At 37.3% G+C, this 22,986-nt stretch overlaps 1 protein-coding gene across 3 annotated transcripts in view; it reads right to left on the bottom strand.

The window, feature by feature from the left end:
* The window catches only part of Mef2 (myocyte enhancer factor 2), a 253,687-nt gene that overhangs the window by 121,451 nt on the left and 109,250 nt on the right, over positions 1-22,986 (bottom strand). For all 3 annotated transcript variants that reach the window (XM_067776891.1, XM_067776889.1, XM_067776888.1), the window contains exon 3: positions 5,262-5,501. The gene's annotated coding sequence lies outside the window, so the exon portion shown is untranslated. The remainder of the gene's footprint in view (positions 1-5,261; positions 5,502-22,986) is intronic.

The following is a 22,986-nucleotide window of genomic DNA, read 5'->3' on the forward strand; positions in this document are numbered from 1 at the left end:
AAATCTTACAGTTTATGTCACAGTCCTAATTGTTCTAATAAAAGCATGTTAAATTTTGATGGTATAATTAAGAACATTTAAGACCTTCTTTTCTTGCTATCACAATATAGCACGCTTTTTATTAGAACAATTAGGACTGTGACATAAACTGTAAGATTTAATAATTTAAGTGTAAAGTTTTAAGTTAAAATTATATAAATATTTATGTACAATATGGAATTTTTTTGTCGCAGGCGAATAAGCCTAATTATCGTTAAAGGTTACAATGAAATTATAAAGTGTTATATTTCTTTACAATCATTTTATTTTTTACTTTTTAGTTAATTTTATTAACCAAGAATAAAAGCTTATTTTTAAAAAAGTATCTTTTCTTTAATTTTATTATATTTTTGTTCCTCATGCAAATTTTTACAGTGGTTACGTTAAAATTTGAATATCAAAGTTCAATAAGATTGATTATGTTTGTTTTATGAGACATTTTTATTTTCTTTTGGTCTATTTATATAAAGGAAGCACTTAAAAATATTTAGTCTTTTTTATCTTGTTCTTAAAAATAAAATTTTCCATGTTTTTTACATGTAAATATATATACATTTACATCTACATTTGCGACTAAAAAAACGCTGATCGACAATTAAACATACTTAGTAGTAGTAGTGTGGAGCAGAAATAGTGGAGGCACATCTATATATATAAAAAGAAGTGTACATTTTGATTGTCACTCCATAACTCGAGAACGGCTCGACAGATTGCCAGGAAATTTTTAGGAAAGATACAGGAAGGAGAGATGGTGGTTAGTTGATTTTGAAATCCCAAATCGGTTTAGCCATATATATATAAAAATTAAATTCTCTGTGTGTGTGTGTTCGCTATGGAAACGTATTTCCCACACATCAATCATCACCAAATTTTGGTTATGGGTTCCTTCGATCAACGGGAAGGTTTTAGGCTAAAAATAATTTCGATATATAAAAGGGGCGTGGCACCTCCCATACAAATGGAATCTTTGGTACTGCATACCTTTGAAGGTATACATGCCAGAACATTGAAATTCAATGAGGAGTTATATGAGGTCAATCCCTAACACCACCAAGAAAATGCGGAATTTGGAGAAAGGGGGCGTGGCACCTCCCATACAAATGGAATCTTTAGTAATGCATAACTTTGGAGGTATATATGCCAGAACATTGAAATTCAGTAAGGAGTTATATGAGGTCAATCCCTAACACCACCAAGAAAATGCGGAATTGGGTAAAAGGGCGTGGAACCTCCCATACAAATGGAATATATTATACTGCATATATCTGGATGTCGTAACGGTAGGATAATTAAAATTGGTAAGGAGCTATGTGACGTTAATTCCTAAAACCTCCAGTAAAATGTGGAATGGGGAAAAACTATCGCTGCCGTACAAACTTAAGTTATTTTAACACGTAAAGTTTGACTGCATTGTTGAGTTTAGCTGTTATGCCTTTTGGACGTTTAGTAATCTGCCGCTGTTAAAAAAAATTGTTTAGCTTCAGTCTATCTACATCTTCTATTAAAATCAAATTCTGTGTGTGTGTTCCCAATGAAAACGTGTTTGCTATACTTCGATCATCACCAAATTTTGGCTCGAGGTTCCTTCGATCAAGACGAACGTTTTTCATATTTCAGAATTAAGAATTTTAAATTTAAATGTTTTTGTTTTTTGGCTATGCGAAAGAACTATCTTAGCTCCCAAAAATGATCATGTTAACAAAATCAATGATCGCTTTCAAAATCAATTTCCTGGTGAAGTGACGAAATATAAATCGATCGACACAGTTACAGATGAAGATAAAATTGGGAATTATCCAAATGAATTTCTATACTCCTTATAACCAAAAGGAATGCCTGCGCATATATCAACTTTGAAAATTGGAATGTTCGGAATGTAATCAAAGCAACAATCATCAGCAGTAAAAGCAATACAATAATATAAAATAAGATACAAGAATAAAATGTTTTAACATAAAATTTCACCAAATTATCGTACAAAGTTTTAATTCAATTTACAGAACAATAAATTAAATTATCAACAAACAAAACAGAAAAAATAACGCAACATCCATTCGATCTCGGGCGTTACAACGTGCGCCTGGTAAAGCTAGTTGTGTATAACGCATACCGAAATTGAAAGTGGAGAATAGTATGCGCTACAATTTCTTAAGTGTAGATAAAGTTATGTCTGTATATGAGACTGCGTCGATTTATTAACCGATATCGCGCCATCGATTTTTCGATAGGATTTGGGCTCAGGAAAAAAATTCCATTACGCGACTTTAATTTTTAGTGTTTTTTTCATGACCTACTAAAAAATTTTCATTTGATTGTAAAATTTTCATGTATATATATAAATTTTTTTTTTTTTTTTCAAAAAAACTGTTATCGACAACGTTTTTAGGGTAGATTTTTTTAGTAGGTCATGAAAAAAACCTTAAAAATCAAAGTCGAAAAAAAGGCAAAAATATTAAATTTCGCACGCTCGAAAATTATTTTTTTGGGTATGCGTAGTGGAACTTTTTTTCCTGTGCCTAAATCCTATCGAAAAATCGATGGCGCGATATCGGTTAACTTTCGTCCATACAAATCGACCCACGTTAATGTATGTATATACATACACGTAAAATAAAACACAGCTATTGTTGCTGTTAAATTATAAAAATTTATTGAATAAGGAAATTTTGCTATAAAATGAATCAATCTGTTTAACAACAAACTGGGGATTACCAATTTGACAGAAACGGAAAGGAACAAAGGGAAGGTTCGTTGTAGGTGTATTATCGACGAGTTATCGATTTGTCACAAATTTTCTATCGATAACAAACGTTATCGGTGAGTTTACGTCTGTTTATCGACGGGTTGTCTTTTTGTTATTGGAAAAATTTCGATAAGTTATCGAATATTTACCGAAATGTTATCGATATTGTAACGAATTTACGGCAATTCCGCCTATTTGCAACCTTCTGCGAGCGTTCGTATCGCTAAATTGTTGAATAAATAACTCCATTATTCAATAATGCAAGATGGTCTTTATTATACTACTTTGAAAGTACTTCACAATAACACTTATACTTCGCAACCAATAGCGTGCTTAAATCAAACTGATTACGGATTACTCAGCTTCTGCTGCTTTTATATTCTCTGCCCAAATGTCTAGGCGTTTCTTCTTCTAGAATCCTCTACCTGGTCACCAGCCGTACGCGCGTGGATTTGTAGTGTGTAACCATATGCGTGTGTATATGTGAGCGAAGTAGTAGCTGATGATGACATGCGTTTGTGATTATTTCTCTGCTGCTTGTATGTATGTGTGTAGATGATGATTAATTTGTTTACGTACATACAAGTGTGGCAGCTTGTTTTATTTTTGTTGTGGCTTTATTTACTTAGTATCAGATTAGTGATGTGAGTATCACTTAGTGTTACTAATATTCGTCACAATATGTTAAAAAAGTTGTTAAATTGTTAACGGAGTGCAACCAATTTGTTATAGGCGATTTCTTATAGGATTTTTTATCAGCGAGTGTTCGACATTATTAAAGATTAGTTAACTTAAAAGCATTATTTTCTAGACGCATATCGAACTTCATGAGTATTTAGCCCTAAAGCCTTTTTTTATTTTTTGTTAGTTTTGTTATAAAACTTTTATTTTCATATGCAAATATCTTTGTTTCAGAGACTGGTATCTATCGTGTATATGTATAAATCCATTGTTTTATATGTTTCTGTGTGAAATTTTTTTTTCGAAAGAAATATAAGAAATATATATAACTTTAAAAGGCGATTTTTATAATAAAACTTGTAACGGTTACGGTTCCTGCCTAAAGCTCAACTAACCGAAATTACTATGCCGGATAAATTAGTGTAGTGTGAAGTGTAATGCGTAATAATGTTAAATAATGAAACTTAAAAAACAGCATTGAATTTGAAAATAAGATTCGTTTTTCCAAGTTAGACTTTTTGCGGTAAAAGCTTTGATTTTACGTTGGCATGAACTTTCAGCTTGTTCCACCCAAGAGTTGTTATAACCAAAACATCGATATTAAACCCAAAACGACTGCAAGTTTTGTTCGAAAAGTATTACACTCAACCCTTTCCTATCTATCAATACGACTGCCCCCAGACATTCGTGCATACAATTTCGAGTTGCCTTTCTTGTTACAATAATTTTTTTATGCAATAAAATGCATACAAAGTAAATAAATAAATTACAAAAAAACAAAAATAAAACACAAAAAACAAAAAACAAATCTAAATAAAATTCTTTTAGTAGAAGAAAGAAGGAAATCAGGCCCAAGTGTTTTGGCGACATCATGCCACATACAACTGCCACACAAACACACCGCCTCGTCTGCACTCTTGCAGACCTTTGGGGTCTCCACTACTCAGCTCCCTTGTAAGCCTTGTTGCCTTCGCGCTAACATAGCGGAGTGCAATAACCAAACGTCGCGTCGAAAACAAATAAGTGGCAAAATGACATGTGCAAGTAGTACGCATTTCATAAATTTTGTTTTGTTGTTGTTATTGTGGTGGAAATTGGTACTTTAATGATGTTGTGCAGTTGCAATTTGCTGCGTCTCGGCTGTTGATTTAACGCCGTTTGGCAGCACCTGTCACTAGAGTGTCGCCGATTTCGGTATTTATGCTTAATTGCAACAATCGAGCGCCGGAGCAGCCAGCCGGAGGGAGGATAGCAATAAATGTAAGAGCTTCTGGTTTTTTGTTTAGGTTATCAGAAATAATGTGGATGAATATAAGGCGCTTGTAGCTTTCGGGTTCAGCTGGTTGTAGGCATGCAAGGGGTCGAATATGGTTCTGCCAAAACATGGAAAGAAATATTTTTTCTGTTTTCATAGCACTGCAAATTCTTGTTCAATAAAAATTTGAACGAAATTTCACACATTTTCATATGATAAAAACGTGAATGAGACGGACCACGATGACCTACCACAATATAAAGCAATTAACCTTAGATTCGTACTACTAAGGGAGCTATGCAAAAAAACCCGCTCGGAGGTAATCTATTCCTCCTCAGTCGCAGCACGAATCACAGACTCATTAGGTCATATTGTCATAGATTATTGTTCCAGTAACAAAATCGGGCCATGAATTATTGGTTTTGTTCTATCACTGTTCAGTAGCAGTCACAGATGAGAATTGCTGCGACAGAAAAGTAACAGTCATAGTGATATAGTGAAACAATAGTTCGTACCGCATACTTTTCTTATCTATTTACTTACCATCCGCAAAACTGTTTGCTACAGTTTTATTGTAAAAACTTTTTTTATTACAGACGTGAAAATATCCAAACTTCCTTTTCTTATTGATTTTTAGATACCAATTTTTAAGTGAAACGATACCGTTTTTCTCGTGTTTATGGCAAATGACTAAACATAACATCAAACTATTTTTATGGCAATCAATGAACTCGACGACGACGACGCGTTTTCCACATGAGGTTCTTATTTTCGAAGAAAAAACTGAAAGAAAAGGGAAAAGTTGCTGAAAAATATGTTTTAGTTAAACTGTAAAGATCGAAAATGTAGCTTTTAAAATTATATAATGTAAAACTCATTTTCTTCTTCGAAGTGACATAGTTCAACCTATAATTTTGCTTTCCGTACCATGAAAAGTATTCACACCCCTAGTCGCAACACAGCTTCAGTACCATCACAAACAGTCATAGTTATAGATACCACTACACATGCACCCACCACTGTAAAATCATCTGTAGACCTTCCATTCGCGATTACGTAAACAGTAATTGCTCCGCCGTCATAAATCCCACAGATCGGCTGGACATCAGCTCTCCGAGTTACCGTCCCCTTGTTACCGACCGTCTTGTATTCCCAACCCATTGCCCAATTACAGCGGTAGCTCAAACACAGTTCGCCGACTTTACGTCGCACCACCATTACTTAGCTTCTGCTACTCTGCACATTACGACGACTATGTTAGTTTAAGTTGAACTGGCCGGTCCATGAGGAGCTCACATAGATTGAATGAGTCTGTAGTGTTACCAGAAGTTTGTTCAACGACGAAATTTAAAAACCCTATCAAAAACCAGGACCTATGTAATAAAACAACTCCATCCTCTTGGCAAATACTAGAAGCTTTCTAGGATCTATGCCACTTGTTACTTCAATATCTGATAGCCGTATCGCTCCTAATAGCGGTAATCTCTTTTTAACGATAGGAGTAACTTTGTAAGCAGGGACGGAAAATAATTATTATTTTTTTTCGCAGTCGAAAAAGTCCTGGTCAAAAAATTGTCCTAGGTGAAAATGTTTAAGTTCCCAGATATCCCTATAGCAATATCATGTCGAATCATGCATCCTTTTTATTTTTCGAACTTTTTCCATAAAAGTCCACATATAAAAGTAAAATCTGTATTTTTATTTTTTGAGTCCGGTAGAACTTGTTAAGCTCGGACTTTTAAAAATAAAAGTCCGGAAATAAAAGTTAAATACGGACTTTTATTTTTTAAGGCCAAAATAAAAGTCCGGCTTGATAACAAAGAAACGGTTTATCCGAAATAAAAAATGTTTTGGCCTTAAAAAATAAAAGTGCGGAATTAACTTTTATTTTTTTATTTAACTTTTAAAAATATTTAACCTTTAAAAATAAAAGTTCGAGTTTAACTAGTTCTATCGGACTCAGGTAATAAAAATACGAAAATAATTTTTATCTTGATCCAAATATATTAAAAGTCCAAAATTAATAGTTTTGCAAGGAATTATATTATAAAAGGAATAACAGTTTCAGCCGCTGTTTGTAAGTATAAGGTTGTAAGATCTACATATGGTCTTCGACACTTTGCACCCCGCGCTTGGGTCCGCGCCTTTCCCGCTTGGTCGATCATATGCACCTCTCGCTTTCTCTTAATCCACCCAATCTGATTGGGACGCCTAAGGAGCAAGCTTCGAGGGATGCGCCCTTTTTAGCTATATAATCCGCATTTTTATCCCCATCTATTCCCAAATGCCCTGGGACCCAATATAGAGGTATACTTTTCTCTGCCCCCATTGTTTCCTAGGGATTTCTTACACTCTAACACACTTTTAGATGCTATGCTATGCGAGATTCTTGCCTTAATTGCTGCTTGGCTGTCAATACAAAAGTTGACGCTGCTGCAGTTTAAGCTATTTTCGTCCAGTGTTTCTACTGCTTTGCTTACGGTTACTACTGCCGTCTGAAAAACGCTACAATGATCTGGAAGCTTGTAGGATCTGTTTATTTCCGGATCAGCACAGTCTACCGCAGACCTTATTCCTTCTACTACTTTGGAACCATCGATGAACACGTGCATCGCCTCGTCCGCCTATTATGGCTCTAGGAGCCCCTTCGAAGCGCAGATACGGAATCAGGTAGTCTCTTCGCCCTTTAATTGATGACGCTATACTACTATGGCCGTATGGTTTGTCCTAAAGCCGCCCCGAGGCGCTGAGCCTCGTTGCAGTTGATAACGCTATGTTCTTTGTCACCAGGTCTTCAAGTGGAATGTGCAGAATGGCATACAGTGCAGCCGGCGGGGTTGTTTTCAGGGCTCCCGTAATGCTAAGCATTGATACCTACATAACCCCTCTAATTTTGAGGTAGATTCCTTTTTGTGTAGCTGCCCACCAAACAAGGAATCCATATTAGAGGATAGGCTTTCAAATCGCAGCAAATACCTAATGAGAGAGAGGGCGATGTGGGGTTTACATACACTCCAGCATTCTTATACAAGCATAAAGTGCGTTCGCGGCATTCTTCACTCTCTCCTCACGTTGAGCTCCCACGAAAACTTACTCTCTAGCATGATTCCTAGAAATTTTTTGCAATGTTTCTCCTGGAGGGTCATCTCTCCTAGTCAAGGCCTGGTCCAATTTGGACTTTGTATCTCTTAGTAAACAAGACCATATCCGTCTTCTCTGCATTGGCTGTCAACTCGACATTAGATAAACAGGTATTTATATCCCACAGCGCACGATCCGTGAAAGAGCTCATCGTTGGAAGGCACTTTCCACTTGCGACAGTTGCAACGTCATCTGCGTAAGACATAAATTTGACCACTGTATTCAAAAGAAAATACAGCCTTCTCGACCCATTATTCGACGATGACCACCTCGTCATCAGTACTAATTGGCGTTTAACCTCATAGGCGCTTTCGGGCGTTTTGTAAAAAGTCACGCTAGATATCCCTGTTTCGGAATAACTGACCCGGAATGAGAGCACTAGGGGAAATCAAGTCTTCCTCCACCTGCCACTCCCAACTCAGTGGAGGTCTTTCCCTTCCTCTGCTTCCTACACAATCTTCATATCTCCACAAAGCTCATCATTATACCACCTCCGTACTCGACCTTGGCATACAAATCGACCGGAGAACTTTCCTCTTGAATACCCGAAGAGCCAAGAGCTATACCATATCATGATGAGCTTGTAGAGTGTGATTTTTGTTCGTCAAGAGAGGACTTTACTTTTCAACTAAGTCCAAGGTTATTGTATACATCCACTTGGGAAATGAAGTACCATTGATATAAAAAGCTGTTTTTTTGCAAATATATAGCTTATTTTATTCGTCCACGACCCTTTTAAAAATCTTTTATATAAAATTGGGCGTGGTCCTTAACCCATTTCGTTAATTTTTCTTCAAGCGTTCCTTTTAGTAAAGGCAACCCCTCTGCCGAATTTTGTTACGATAGGTTTAACGATTTTTGATTTAAGATTAATAATATTTGTAAAATTGATTTTATTACAAATGGGCGGTACCACGCCCATTTTAAAATTTGTTTTCAAATTTTTATCAATAGTTTCAATTTCAGTCCGCTTGTCAAATTTTAACATTCTAGGTGTATTATTTACTAAATAATCAGGTTTTTTGTGTGTTTCCAAAATGTCATAGGCATATATGAAAAGTGGGCGTGGTTTACAGCCGATTTCGCTCATTTTCAATACCAATCTATTCTGGGCCCAGATAAGCTCCAAATATGGTGAAGGTATCTCAATATTTACTCAAGTTATCGTGTTAACGGGCATACGGACGGACGGACGGCTGGACGGACGGACATGGCTCAATCAAATTTTTTTTCGATACTGATGATTTTGATATACGGAAGTCTATATCTATCTCGAAGACCCTAGGAACGAGTCACGGGACATATATCATCAAAACTACTCTAGAAATATTTCTCTTAAGGTTGTTGGCCTTTGGCAGTGCTTCGGCAAGCCCTTCCAGCGTATGGTTGTTACAAAAAGTAGAACGGCCCAAATGATTCAAGCCCCAATTAAATCAGTAAATGTCGTGGGATCGAACCACGAAACTTCGGAATGTAAAGCTTTAATACTATCCACCACTGATTTTCCTTCGAATTCAGTGCTGTTTAACCACACCGCACCACCTATACCAACTCCCCAAGATCATCCACACCAGCATGCATATTACAAAAAAAGGCATCTCCATTGCACCAACAATATTGTACCGTAACTATTCACTTCCTTTGTCTCCTCAACAACGCAGTCGTTATGCGTTGACACTTTTGTGGGTGGGAGATTATACGCTTCACATATCCACTGACAGCTACCGGCTTGACGGAATGACAGACCCACGGCCACTAAGACACAGTGCTACGGTTGAAACGAAAAACTGATTACAGGTTCAAATGGAAAAAACGACGAAAGAAAAACAAGGGAGGCGGGTAGGTAAAATGAAGATGTGCATAGATAATGGAGTTGCTATGATATTAGAACCTAGTAGCAACCTCCCACACCGATAGGATGGAGGCCCAAGTATTGGTATAGCATACACCGTTATATATGTTTATGTGTGCAGGTGAGTGTATTTCAATGCGAAAGCTGATTGTAACTCCAAACTAGTCAAGGGAAATAATGGTTTGGAACTAGAATATTCTGCCTGAAATCGAAAGAAATCGTAAGGGACGAGATTGCTTATTGCAAGCAGTCAGAAGGGTTCTATTAAACACAATCAGATGCCGGTATAGTAAAGCTTCGAAAGGCCCTCATAATTTCAATGAGCATTTTCCTCGGCCTGATAGCTTGGCGCCGATGCAATTAGGGACTCTGTATATGTAACAGGGGCGATGACCCGACGTTTACTACAGCGGTTAGGGAAGAGATCTTAGAGCTTGGTATGGAAATAGCCGCATCAATAGATCAAGAAAAGTAAATTACCATCGGACTGGGAGCTCTACACGGTGATTTAAAAGCATCAAGTAAGGATAGCCAAGCAGGAGGCTGCAATTAATTCGCGAAACTCAGATAAAGCATCTCAAGGAAAAGCATTAAGGAAAATTTGAATGGTGGCTGGAACATGATCAGCGAAGACTCCATGAATTTTCTGTTGGCTAACAATTTTGCTGATGTGCTGTTTGCATAGGAGCCTCTACTTGCACCGCCGGCAATTGTTGACTTTGAACGAATGCCTGCCCTACGAGAAAAAAAACTTATGGAGGCTCTTAATTCGTTCAAGCAATTTACAAATCCTTAGTCTGAATAAGATTATTCCTATGCAACTTCGAAGTAGTTGGAAGACTCCCTGCTATTTTTCGGCCATGTTTAAATTAATTTCCTTTCTATTCAAGTCTAGGAACTAGTGTTTTAGACCAATCAGTGTCTCATCGTGCTCTCCAAAAACGTTGCAGGGCCTTATTTGGGTTACTTTCAGCATCGCAATATGCATGTAGTAATGAGAGGTCATTCGATAGCGAGTCTAAAATAGAGGGGCTGCTAGAGCACAAATAATCGAAGCCTTTATAGATATCGAAGGGGCGTTTAACAATACCTTAGCTGGAATTTTCCGGATGACCCTTATTGTTTTAGGAGTGGACGGGGCTCGGGTTGAACCCATTACCAAACTTTTTTGCAACATAACAATAGCAGGAGTCTGGGGAGGAGCTACCCGATCCCTGTGGAGTGAAAAGTGTCGCGATTTGCGTCGGATGGGATGTATGTGCTACTACGGATGAAGGATTTAACACCTACTCGGATGCTTGGCTATTAAAACACTGAGTTCAACTGTGGTGTCATGGAGGGTGTCCCAAGCGTGCCTGCCCCCACTTTCGCTTGCGTCGGACTATATTAAAATTAAGATCATATGTTTAACGAAGCACAGTAGTATCCCGGACAACTGTGACATGGATCTCCTAATCAGAAGGGGTACTAGTTAATCGGTTATAGATGGCTGCAGAGAATTTAAAGCTCTGCTAGCTACTTTTAGCAAGCTCTTGTGCAGACAGGCGTTGAGTCACTTAAGCAAACGCTGGAAGTTTGTCTCAAAGTTTTTGAGTTCACCAAGGCTCGTATTTAGTGTTTGGGGTTTTGGCAGTTTGCTGTCCAATTAGAGCCCAAGCGATATGTCTCAACACACTTAAAACCCCCTATAGCTGCAGTCACATAGAAGATGATGAGGTGAAATCATCGAGTTAATTCATGCTTGACTGTACAAGTTGTGCCAGAATGAGGCGAAAGCTTTTGGGTTCTGGCTTACTCGAATCCCAGGAGCATAAAAAACTAGTTTTCTGCCTGGTTGGATTTGGGATTCAAACTAGTTGTTATGTAGTTCACAACTTTTTGGTTCGACTTAAAAAAACTTAAAAATTATTTCTTTTTCTGTATTTTATTTGAAAAGCGAAGGCGGATAAAAGCAGCGAATAATACAAACCGTAAAATTTTATTGTTTGACTTGATTTTTTCCTGTTTCCGTTGTTATGTATGAATGTGGGCATGTGTGCGTGTATGTGTATGTACATCAACAAGAACTACCAAATATTGGAAAATTAAATGTCTATGGCCAACAGTTGTCGTCCATAAATTTCACTTCATTTCTTGTCATTTTCTGTAGTTCTTGAGTTCTTTGGTTAAATTCTGTTTGCAATGTTTGCCATGCCTCACTTCTCAAATTTGTCTGTCACACCGTACGCCTACGTGAAATCGGTCACTCGAATATAGCATGAATTTTCAAATATATATTGTAGTATCTACAGCAGTGAACAGAAAAATAGCAGTGGAACTTTTTTTCAAACTTCGTCAAGTAAGTTCTTCTTTTTTTATTTTGAATATTTTAAGAATTGTAACTAAATGTGTGCAATCTAATCTTAAAAACTATTTCAAAAAAATTCAAGTAAGCTTTTCGAAAATTTCAAATTGAAGTTTTCTGAAAATTTTGGAGTCTGCAGTTTCTTAAGCTGCCAATTTCGGTCTAACATAGTAAAACTTGTAGGTCTATTGAAATTAGTATTGATTTTGACAATTGTTCTCCAAAAGGTATTTTAGATTTTACTACTACTATGTAAATTTTGTTTTATATGAAAGAAAAAATTTTGAGAGATAAAAGTCTACCTCTCTTGACTAAAATTGATTGGGCTACAAAACTGCATTCTCAAAAAAACTCCAAATAAAAGAGTGCAAAATTTTTGTCAAGTTGTGAATTTTCGAACTTCTTCAAACCCCGTTTTGAGTTTGCTTTGCATACTTTCAGTTATAAAATCCATAGACGTTTTTTCTTAAAATAAAAAAAATGAAAATAAAAATTTAATTGACGAAATTTAAAAAAAACTACCATTGTCCCTTTTCTGCTCGCTGCTGTATATGCCGGTGTTTAGAAATTTCTTTAGCTGCTTACGTTTGCGTTTCTTTGCTAATATGATCCGCAAAAGACGAATTTAATGGAATTTTTTTTCTTCTTTGGAATTGTGATGATCAATTATAACGACGCTTTTCGAAAATTCAGTTTCGAGTATTCGTTTTTTATCAGCAGCGTCATGTTGGACAGGAATTAAGGTTTTCAAGAATAAATGGCAAAAGCTATAGTTTCATTTCAAAATGAATTTCAAAAAATATTTGAGAAAATTTCTCGTGGACGGTGCTCCTGCGCGATCAAAAGCCATTTTTGAAAAGACAACAGCTCTACAATTTTTAGTCTGACATTTTTTTAAAAAAGTGGCTCGTGTACTCGTTAGACAGTTGACAGTTTCACTTATTGTGGCTCGAGTAAAAATATAATAGAATTAGGTTTGAGGATTACACTGCGATATTAAGTATCGGAATCAGAACAGCATCTGCAAGGCAGATAAATCGCGAAATACAATCGGAGTGTTTGCCGAGAGCAAATCCGATTAGAAAAAACGTGACGTGAACCCAATACCTCCGGTATGGTAGGTGAACAAGGTAGCGAAACACAACGGAATGCCTTTTGTGGCCCCTTTTTCTGACAGAACTGTGAACAGGCCTGAACCGTTTACAAAATCTAGTGTTTTCTATTCCCCCGCCCCCACCCCCCCTGCATTTGCTATCTATAGTATCTTAACCAGATACTTGTAAAAATTTGTAATTGTAAATTTGTAATTGTGAGTGAAACCAACACATTGGCAACATTTTCTTACACATGCAAAAACTGCTAAGTTTTATTTCATACCATTCCCACCAACACCAATACACAGATTTTGACAATTTGAACAGACATATTTTGGTATTGTACAGATGAGCCAACCATATAGTTGAACCATGATACAACTATTAATAAGTTTAGTATTTTTTTGTTTACTATTAACAGTTTCGCTGAACTTTCACCTGACTGACTGTACAATGCTCTAGTAGCAATTATTGTGAAAAGCGGTGGGAACATTATCATCTTCGCTGGGTGCCTCGGTTTCAGATGACGTTGACGACTTCCCTCTAGAAACTGAGCACTCTCTCTTAATAAATATCTAAAATTGCTGTGTAAGTACTTTTATGAGCAATATATGTACATATGTAAATTTTGACATCGCCAAATACATGGAAAAAGCGGTAGATGCAACAGATGTTATATAGAAAGTCATGTTGTTATTCTGGTCCAGGCCAATTCTATTTTAAAAAGGAAAGATGGCTATAAATAATACCGCAACATCTTCAACCGTTTTTGATGTCGATACAAAGATTTTCAAAATGTCCGAGCGGCCTTAATAGATGTTGCCTCGGGCGTTTTTTTTTTTTTCAATGTAGTTAAATACAATTTTTATACTCAGCTGAGCAAAGCTCACAGAGTATATTAACTTTGTTTGCATAACGGTAATCCGTAACGGCATAAACGAATTGAGATAGATATAGACTTCTATATATCAAAATGATCTGGGCGAAAAAAGAAATTCATTTAGCCATGTCCGTCCGTCCGTCCGTCCGTAAACACGATAACTTGAGTAAATTTTGAGGTATCTTGATACAATTTGGTATGTAGATTCCTGGGCACCCATCTCAGATCGCTATTTAAAATGAACGAAATCGGACCATAACCACGCCCACTTTTTCGATATCGAAAATTTCGAAAAACCGAAAAAGTGCGATAATTCATTACCAAAGATGGCTAAAGCGATGAAACTTGGTAGGTGGCTTGACCATATAACACAGAATAGAAAATTAGTAAAATTTTGGACAATAAGCGTGGCACGGCCCACTTTTAAAAGAAGGTAATTTCAAAGTTTTGCTAGCTGTAATTTGGCAGTCGTTAAAGATATCATGATGAAATTTGGCAGGAACGTTACTCCTATTACTATATATGTGCTAAGGAAAAATTAGCAAAATCGGATTACGAACTCGAAAACAATTTTTTTAAAAGTCAATTTTTAACAAAAAATTTAATATCTTTACAGTATATAAGTAAATTATGTCAACATCCAACTCCAGTAATGATATGGTGCAACAAAATACAAAACTAAAAGAAATTTTCAAAATGGGCGTGGTTCCGCCCTTTTTCATTTAATTCGTCTAGAATACTTTTAATGCCATAAGTCGAAGAAAAATTTACCAATCCTTTTGAAATTTGGTAGGGGCATAGATTTTATGGCGTTAACTGTTTTCTGTGAAAATGGGCGAAATCGGTTGAAGCCGCGCCCAGTTTTTATACACAGTCGTCCGTCTGTCCTCCCGCTCGGTCGTTAACACGATAACTTGAGCAAAAATCGACATATCTTTACTAAACTTAGTTCACGTACTTATCTGAACTCACTTTATCTTGGTATAAAAATGACCGAAATCCGACTGTGACCACGCCCACTTTTTCGATATCGAAAATTACGAAAAATTAAAAAAATGCCATAATTATATACCAAATATGAAAAAAGAGATGAAATATGGTAATTGGATTGGTTTTTTGACGCAAAATATAACTTTAGAAAAAACTTTGTAAAATGGGTGTGACACCTACCATATTAAGTAGAAGAAAATAAAAAAATTCTGCAGGACGAAATCAAACGCCCTTGGAATCGGGTCTACCACGTTATCCCCAAAATCAAAATCCCCAAAATCTAAATCCCCAAACTCATAATCCCCAACACAAAATCCCCATTTTATATGTGAAATAACTTCAAATTAGGTTTAAAATCGCCGCGACCAAAAAAGGCTAATAATCCATACCAACTTTCTGCATAGGCGGCCTTCGGCCGCGCTTATAAAAAATAACCCTGGGCTACGCCATGCCAAGTCCGGGTGTGTGGTATACCCGTGGCTACCGCCACGGTGTTGTCCTTCTGCGTAGTACAAGCTTCTGTTAGCTTGTTCGAATTAGAGCGACTAGCAGTCCTATATATGGATAAGTAAAAATAAGTATTACCAAACGTGAATATATAGTTATACATACATAAATATGAATGAAAGAGGAAAGAGATATTGCTATTTTTTACACGGTCATGATATTTATCATAGCACTGGGATTTTGTGCTTGGGGCTTTTTACTTTGGGGATTTTGATTTTGGGGATTTTGTGTTTGGGTTTTTTTTCGGGGATTTTGTGGCACTCCCCTTGGAATCTTGACAGGAATACTCTTCCTGGTATTACATATATAAATAAATTAGCGGTACCCGACAGATGATTTTCTGGGTCATCCTGGTCCACATTTTGGTCGATATCTCGAAAACGCCTTCACATATACAAGTAAGCGCCACTCCCTTTTAAAACCCTCATTAATACCTTTAGTTTGATACCCATATGGTACAACACATATTCTAGAGTCACCCCTGGTCCACCTTTATGGCGATATCCTGAAATGGCGTCCACCTATAGAACTATGGCCCACTCCCTTTTAAAATACTCTTTAGTACCTTTCATTTGAAACTCATGTCATACAAACACATTCCAGGGTTACCCTAGGTTAATTTTGCTAAATGGTGATTTTCTCTTATTTTATCTCCAAAGCTTTAAGCTGAGTATGTAATGTTCGGTTACACCCGAACTTAGCCTTCCTTACTTGTTAAGTCGTAAGGTTGTTCATATTAAATTTTAGCTAGTAGCTTTATAAATTTCTGAAATACCCCGTTAATTATTAAGTTATCACAGAAGTAGTGCGTTGAATTTCATTAAAATACATTTCCCAAAATGCCTCTCTGAATCCGCACATGCTTGGAAAACTGGTTAAGCGAACACAAACCCGCTAAAATGACCACCAGTGCTTTTGACCCATCAGTTTACCATACAAGCGTATGAGATTGGTGGATAATAGCTACTCTAAAGACATTCCTATATGATGAGCCTCTCAATTCACGTCAACGGAGCTGCTCATGATACTCAGGCCACTGCTCCATACATCACCAGAGTCCTTACTATCGTCGTGTGTATTTATCTCTGCGTTACAGTTGGAAATAATTTCAAGGTTATTTCCATCTTTTGCAGTGACCAACATTATTCCATTGAACACTATTGGTTTCCCATCCCCTAGGTGTCTGCTTCCTGTAAAAAGAGTGGTACATAGCAGTTTTGCACACCACCCCTCATCCCGCATATTTTCATTTCGCAGTTATGACTATGTCACCGCCTTGGAAGCGGATTCTATTGTGCGAAAGAAGTGGCAAAAGTTCATCAACCACAAGACTCCAGAAGATATGCTTTTTGACTCCTCTCATCTCTTTTCCGAAAAACACTTGCGTAATTTGCTCGTCCATTGAGTTTGACAAAGAAGTAATCGCTTTGGCTTTTTTACCAAAATTTTGATTCATTCAGCATTGAGTATAATTTTTTGCTGCATTGTTGGTGCTTTAATCGATTGTCAATTTGTTTTAATTTCTGACATTTGAAGATTTTGCGAACAATTTACGTATCTAATATCACAAAAGCGGAGCTAAAGGAAAAATAATTCTTAAGACTTGGGTTACCCAGTTTTTCAACTTTGATTACGCAACGTTACGCTAAGATTTTCTTGACATCCTTAAGGGTGACTCTATTGATTTTTGTTTTTTACTCCTTTTCCTTCTGTTACTAAATATTATTCATATTGGGATTTAAAAAGTCATCCTTAAGTTTATGAAAAAATGTGGGTTGAAATAAACTTAATCTCTTTAACATAAAGTCAAGAATATTGTTTTCGGTAACTGAATTGAGTGATAGTTAAAAAAGTGTTGCCCACCTAAATAACTGAGCCACCCTAATGCATATAGATGTGTGTATATGGACGTTGCTGTGAAAGTATACGTGCATTAATACATAAGAACTTTTAAATTTATTTTTCATGTTTTCATCTTATTTTATTTATTTATTCGCTTAACGCTGTACCAATAAAAAAAAATGTTTACCGTTTTTTCTGTACCGCCAGTGGTTTGGTTTCTGGCACGAATCCAATAAAAGATATTCGAAAATTCAGAAAATTCTGAAAAACGAACACAAAATCCCCAGCCATAGCGCAACTGTTGCTGCAGTTATTGTAGCAAATACAACAACATTGTGAAGAGCAATAAATAAAAGTCCAAAACAAAAGAATTTCAAAACATAAAAATGTGAAAACAAAAACTAAAGTAAAAAAATAGCCGCCAGGCGCTGTACAACACCGATCGAGGCGAGTAGTCAGGTTGCAGGTCTCGGCAGCCAACACCAAATGGCGTTTCTCGCCAAATTGTTGGAGAAAACAAAAGCAGCACAACAAATATCGAATGAGAAGCTCGGCCTCGCTTAATCTTTTCGATTACATATCACCCCCAATAATTTTGCTCATATTAGCATAAATCTCAACACAAGGCTTCCATCACAGACAGGGACATGATTCTTTTGATGAAAACTTGTCTATCAAAAAACTCCAGGCCAGCCCATATTCTTTTGGCAAACTCGCCACAGCTATGATGAGAGACTTATAGACCGTATTGATAATGGGAATGAAATCATTAGAAAGAGTGGGATAAAGGGGAGATAATATGTTAGCTTTCAGAAGAACCCTAAGACTAGTGACAAAGATAAACAGAATTAAGGTATATTATACGAAATTTTAAGACCAACCTATGCCAATCCTACCTCATAAACAGCAAAAAAAGTACGTTTACTGGTGGACAGAAGAAATAGTAGAGATAAGGCGTAATTGGCTACACTTAAGGAGAGGATACACAAGGGCCAGATTCTTGGGATGGTCTATTATTGAAGCAGAGTCATAAAAAAATTAAAAAAATGGGAAAAAATAACCAAGGCCAAACAGATAGTGGTAATTGGCAATGGTAAAGGAAATCAAAATTCATCAATAGCATACCGGCGGTTATGCATGCTCGATACAGCAGCTGCTATGGAACAAACTGAAGGACTGTCACATGGCTTCAGAACTGAAAAACGCAATTTAGGCGTAATCGAAGATGTCCTTTATAGCGTTGAATTAGCACAGTAAGGTAGTACCAAATCCAAGGGAGTTGTTCTCCTTGCAATCTTGGACGTTGCTTGAGAACAGCGATTTCATATTCCATGTTAATTACAGCGCGTCATCAGAAGCTATGTGTATCAGGACTTATGGAAGACCAGCTGATACAATTTTCAATATAAAATTACCCACCGGTCCATTGTTAGTGAGATACGCAGACGACATTCCCGTAGTCATTACATGCTTAAATGTAAAACAAGCACTCATAAAGCTCAATTACGCCATGAAACGCACAAAATGAGTGGCTAAACTCGCGCGGAATACAGTTGGCAGCAGAAAAAAGTGTTGGTACACCTTAAAAAAGGACATATACCGATAGAAGTTCGCTTTGAAACCTTCTAGGAGTACTCGGAGTATCAACAGAAACAAGAGGAAACTGCTGGTAGACAACACAATATGCACGTTGCTGTACATCGCCGGGCTGTGGGCAGACACACTTCACAAGACTTCGTAGGTCGAATATACGAATACGTTCAGAGCAAAAAAGGGGACCTGAATGCACGAACAACATTAGGCTTTAAAAAAAACGAGACATTTGCCATTTCCACCTGCAAACACAAAAGCCCTCCTGCTTAAAACATTTTGGTGCAAATAAAATAAGCATTATACTGAGCTGAAATTTTTTTTTTGCAGGGTTGTTATACAGATCTTGCTCCCCTGTCAGCCAGACAGCAGCAGCGCCATCCGTTTCATCGCAGATCCCCTACGATCGACGCATATGCATGAACACACACATTTACGTTCACTAACACCATCACAATATGGCAACACATTTGTTGTTGCGGTTTGCTTGCTATTTTCTGATTTAGCGGGATTTTTCCGCCACATTTTCACGGATGACCAACAGACAACAAATTTCGCTAAAACTTTTTGTAAAATTTTCATTTATTTATTCATGCGAATGTTGGACCGACACGTTGTACAATAACAAATGACAAATTGTTGCGAATATTAATGGCTAAATTAAATACCACAATATGCTTAATATCTATAGTATGTCATATTTGTTTGCACGTCAGTTACTTGACAGACCTTCGTGAGGGCCTACTCATAGACTCGCGCTTATTTTAAAACCTTTCTTATGATGTACTCAAATTCTCTATGTTGCCCCCCTGGAATGTTGCCCACAGCTGCGTTCAGAAACATTTGTTAACACTCTTGTCTCAAATCACAAAGTTACATAAAACTCTGTTAACCGTTTGATATGCGTGAATGTTTATGTGTGTGTGCGTGTTTATGTGTGGGTGTATGGTTAATTGTATGCCAACGGAGGGTCGTACGCCAAGTACCGGAAATCCTTTAATACATCTCTAGCTGCCCTCTTTTGTGTTTATTTTCAATGTTTGCTTTGGCTCAGCTATTTGTTTTGACGGTAGGCAACTTGAGCTGCTGCTTCATCTATGGCGTGGAAAATTCATATCAACATTTTCTGTATACACAGAACTTACATATACATACTTGTACGCATATACTTACGTAAGCATATGTAATGGACTGGATGGGGAGTAATTGATTATGGAAGTTCAGCCTCTTAAATACAATAAGAGATGTATAAATATGTACATATGTATGTATTCACTCACGACTCTCAAAAATAAGCGCTGCCATATTTAAATGTCTCTTACGAAATCAGGTGAACATACAATAAGATTGCATCCAAATCTAGATATTTTTCTAGAGTAAATATTCGAATTCGACCAACTTAAGAAACGTTTTTTCTAATCTAAAATTTGACATTGAAACAAATTGTATCTTTGAGGTGCTTTAGAATACACCCTCTTGGCACAGTCAGTCAAATGATCGGCAGCTCATTATCCTAGGGCAAATTCTTTGTAAACATTGAAATTAAAAAAAAAAAAGGCAGTGAGCGAATTTACTCTTTTAAGGATGGGATTGAACCTCCCTCACACAATGGGCAAAGCTCCTGATCACCATGCACAACGCCGTTCAAGCAACTCTACTTCTGGACGCTAGAGTCCAAGTATTATCTGAATAGGCACCGAACATCATTTGGTGGTGAATTAAGCGACAAATCCTCGCTTAGTGAGACTGCTGTTAGGGGCCAGTAGCAAATTTTGAAAGGGCCACGAAGGCGCGTGGAATTCCCGGCTCCTTAATAGATATAGTGCCTCGTCCGGTGGTTTGATGGCTATTGCTGGCATCACCAACATACAAAAGATGCAATAGACGTGACATGGAGATATGAACATAAGCTCTTGTTAAATTTGGCGAAATGAAATGAAATTCGGAACAGCGCAGATTCGGTGTAAAATTTGAGGTGGTAGATAGAATTGGACGCTAAGTAGTCTCGTTCACTTCGGTGAACTAACGTATCATCGTTTATCTGTGCCCATGTGCTAACTGAAAAGAAGGGCTATGGGGAGAAGTATGCATTCTACGAACGCTGGCCCCAACATGACTTAAAAGTGAAAAAGTGGTTTCTAAAACTCCAGAGGAGAAAAAACGTACCTTTGGTGCCGCATGGATTAAAGCTGATCGCCTTCGCTGGTGCCCGAAACGACATTTATCTAACATCAAGATACATTGATATATCCCTTTACAACAATCACCCTAAGATTTAGTGATCTTGAAAGCATATACATACTAGAAAAAAAGAAAAATTACAACACTTCTCGGCAACTAACTGAGTGACGAACCAATTACTTTGTCAGTGCTTTACTCATTCGTTCTTGCAGAGTGTGATCATTTGAAATTTTTGGCATCTAACCAAGAACATCAGAGAAAAAGAAGAAGGAAATCATACAGAGGCTCCACAACAATTTTTAAAGCTTATTCTGCAATTGGCTCGCGTTTATGAGCACATAGTTTTAAATCACTTTTAAAGCCATTTTAGTTCAGAAGTTTTTACGATTATATAACGATCTTTGCAGTGGTTACAGATTTAGAGCAAACGATGCTTTAGGTGCCAGTAAATGGGACTTTTGGCAAAGGAAAATCATTCTCTACAAGTCACTTATCGCCTGCTATGTGGTGCAGAAGCATGGACCATGACAACATTAGATGAATCGGCTCTACGAGTGTTCGAGAATAAAGTTCTTCGAAAGATTTACGGACATCTACGCGTTGGCGACGCTGAGTACCGAAGAAGATTTAATGATGAGCTGTACAAGCTTTATGCAGACATCAACATAGTCCAGCGAATTAAAATGCAGCGGCTACGCTGGCTAGACCATGTTATGCAAATGATAGAAGATGCTCCGGCAAAGAAAGTAGGTACTTTTATCGGAACCCACCTATGGAAGCAGTCGCCTCACTCCGCTGGAAGAATCAGGTGGAAAACGATTTAAATTCTCTTAGTGTAACCAATTGGCGCCAGTTAGTAGAGCGAAGAAGTGACTAACCGACCTTTTTGGACGACAATAACCTTTTAAACGGTTAAGCGCCAATTAAGTAAGTAAGATGCTTTAGGTACACGGATTATATAACAGTTTTTTATTAGCTGGATGGATACAGTAACACCAAGACGTAAAATTTTGTATGTAATAAACCAATACATTCACACATTGAGCTCTCTCTTTCTAAAGGACACTGGGTTAAAGTCTAACCATGAGTTTGAGTCTACCGATGCTTTCTCCTCTAAAAAAGCATTACACCGTTCATTAAGTTTCACCTTAAAACGTTTCGTGGAAATTAAGAAATTGAAATTGAATTTGTGAGCAAATTAAAAACTTTGCGATCTCTTAAAGGAGGAAAATTGGCAGCATGCTTAATTCTTGTCAATTCCACATTCAATAAATAACAAGGAATATGTGGGTGAGAAAAGTCCTCCTGAAATTTAAGGATTTCAGGTTGACAGGCCAGGTTGACAGGAAGCTGGAGATCCAAACGAAGGGGCAGCAGAGCAGATTTATCATAAGTGTAAAAGTTTAGATGTTCGGATGTGAGATTTTTGTCCAGACATTTGTTTTTGTGAGTCAATCAATCGAGGACAACTAAAATAAATAAATGTAAGGCGCGATAACCTCCGAAGAGATCTAAGGCCGAGCTTTTCTTCCAATTTGCGTCGTGCTCCTCTTGATTTTCCCTACAAATTGGCCGGACGGGACCTACATGATTTTATGTCGACTCCGAACGGCATCTGCAAGGCAGATGAGTTTTCACTGAGAGCTTTTCATGGCAGAAATACACCCGGAGCGCTTGCCAAACACTGCCGAGGGGCGACATCGCTTAGAAAAATTTTCTTCTAATTGAAAAACCTTATTTCTAAAATTTTTGATGTTGGGGTTTGAACCCAGGACATCCGGTGTGGTAGGCGGAGCACGCTACCATCACACCACGGTGGCCGCCATCGAGGACAACTGGGTGGATTA

This window comes from Eurosta solidaginis, chromosome 3 (genome assembly GCF_040869045.1).
Source record: "Eurosta solidaginis isolate ZX-2024a chromosome 3, ASM4086904v1, whole genome shotgun sequence".
Classification (NCBI taxonomy): Eukaryota; Metazoa; Arthropoda; class Insecta; order Diptera; family Tephritidae; genus Eurosta; species Eurosta solidaginis.